General features: G+C 37.0%; 1 pseudogene; it reads left to right on the top strand.

The window, feature by feature from the left end:
* Positions 1-201: 201 nt before the first annotated feature.
* LOC113221247 lies at positions 202-1,920 on the top strand (annotated as a pseudogene).
* The last annotated feature ends 588 nt before the right edge of the window (positions 1,921-2,508 follow it).

Here is a 2,508-nt window from a genome sequence, read left to right as displayed (position 1 = left end):
CTTTCACATTTTAATTTTAAAACTCTTTTCTAATTGCTGATGCTGTACAATCGGTTTCATCTATTGAAGTATTTTCTTCATTTGACACATTTGCCACATCTAAGTGTCAATTTTTGAAAAAAAGTAAATGGGCCTTGGGGGTTTTCAAACAATTTTATCACCATAATACCAAGGTAACAATTTATTTTTCAATTATTTCAGACAAGGAAAGTGCCCTTAAGAAAAAACCCACGATATCCATGCATCCTATCAGAAAAGACGCATCCATCGGTATGACAATGGTAGTTTTATAGCTGTGTACACCAGTCATCGAAGTTAAAGACCTGGTAATGGCTTTAGTTAGTAATGACACACAGTCACCTGAGTGTAATTAGGCTGGCATTATGTGCTTTCAAAGCAAAAAAAATTTTGATACTTCGAATTCAGTGAATAAAGTGACCTGTGTTCTAAACCAGAACATGAGATCTTTAAAATAGAACAAGTGCATAGACATTGCTCATGCTCAGACTTTGAATGATATTGATATCATCACAATTAATGGAATAACTCTGCAGTAGGGATCTTACAAAAGGGAAAAAATCTGTGTCTGCAGGAGATAATGTGTATGCAAATGTCAATCGAGAAAAATGACGAGACAAGTCTCAATCATTTTAGGAGATTTATTTGCCAGAGTTAAGGACATGCACCTGGGGGAAAGGTGTATATCTTTCTCCAAAGATGATTTTTTCTAAATTTAAAGGGGGAAAGGGTGGGATATTGAGAAGTACACAATTTTCATGTAAAAGGTGGGTAGAAAAAAATAGCCATTCATGCATTTTTCTGGCTGAGTGAATCTGGATTTTGTTTACATGAGATGACATAAACAAATGAGGTAGAGGAATAATGCAGGAAAGCTGCATTTTATATAAGACAACATAGGCAAAATGGGGCAGGGAAACAAGCGGATATGCATTTGTGTCTGGTGAACTGGGGATGACTGCACCTGGAAAGACAAGCTATCAGTTTGCATTGCCATGGTGTAATTTTAACAGCTCATGAGGAATTTCCTTGTGGGCAAAATATGGGGGAGGCATGTAGCTTTTCCTCTTGTAGCCATATTATTTAGGAACCAGAAGGGGAGGCAGGTTTGTGTGACCCTGTTCCCAGCTTGATTTGTCCCTTTGGTTAAATGAGTTTGAATTGCCAAAATTTAATTTCCTTTCACACAAGTAACATTGGAAAGATTTCAACTGGGGTCTACCACTGAATGGTTGGTCTAGGATTCAAAGGTGGTGAAATGAATGTATAGATGTATGTTGGTAAATCATTAAGAGCTTTTAATCTTAGTCTCTAAAGTAGAACTCTCTCATTCTGGAGGATCCCTTTGAATGTAATGATTTGGGAGAAGATTGCACTCACAGTTCCACAATGACTCAGTGTTTGTTAACTCAGAGTGGAAAGAAACCCTACGTCAGCAAACAGTGTGGAAAATCCCTTAGTAATCAGTTGTCCCCTAAACCACATAGACAAATTCATACTAAAGGTAAATTGTATCAATGTAACATATGTGAAAAGGCCTATACTAATTGCTTTCACCTTAGACGGCACAAGATGACTCACACTGGAGAGAGGCCACCTGCATGTAATCTATATGGAAAATCCTTTACTCAGTGTTCTTACCTTAGAAGACATGAGAAAACTCACATGGGAGAGAGACCATATAAGTGTCATCAGTGTGGGAAAGGCTTTATTCAATCCTTTAACCCTCAAAGACATGAGAGAACTCACCTTGGATAAAAGCGTTATGAATGTGATAAAAGTGGGAAAGTCTTTAGTCAAAGCTCTGGCTTTAGAGGACACAAAAGAATTCAGACTGAAGAGAAACCACATGCTTGCCTTCTATGTGGGAAAGCCTTCAGTCTATCTTCTGACCTTAGATGATATGAGAGAACATGCACTGGAGAAAAGCCATATGAATGCCATTTACGTGGGAAAGCCTCCAGTCCATGTACTAATCTTAAATAACATCAGAAAATTCACCCTGGAGAGAAAATCATAAATGTCTTCAGAACGTATTCTGACTTTAGATGACATGGTATTAGGAATGACGAATGTAAGGAATATGGAAGAGACTTCAGCTGTAGTTATAACATCTAAACATGCCAAAGGACTCACATTTTGAAGAATTGCTGTAATCAACATGGACGTTACTTCAGTTACCTTTATTCTTCAGTCCACATCAATAAATTCATATGGAAGAGAAATTGTATGACATGTGTGTACCAAAGACTTGTGAGTGATCTGATCATAAATGACATGAGAGAGCTGAAACTGTCAACATAATAAACTAAATGTCTTCAGCAACAGTTTTAATAACTTAAAATGTGTGGGACTTTCAGGTAGAGAATCTCTAGCTCTGCGTTCAGTGTGAAAATGTTTTTATGTGCCATTTGTTGCCAAATAACGTAAGAAAACTTTACTTGGATGAACCCTTTAATTGTATTTTCTGTGAATAAACATTCAGCCAAG

This window comes from Piliocolobus tephrosceles, unplaced genomic scaffold (genome assembly GCF_002776525.5).
Source record: "Piliocolobus tephrosceles isolate RC106 unplaced genomic scaffold, ASM277652v3 unscaffolded_22189, whole genome shotgun sequence".
In the NCBI taxonomy this organism is placed as follows: domain Eukaryota; kingdom Metazoa; phylum Chordata; class Mammalia; order Primates; family Cercopithecidae; genus Piliocolobus; species Piliocolobus tephrosceles.
Note: the sequence above shows the minus strand (reverse complement) of the source record. Positions and strands in the feature narration are given on the sequence as shown.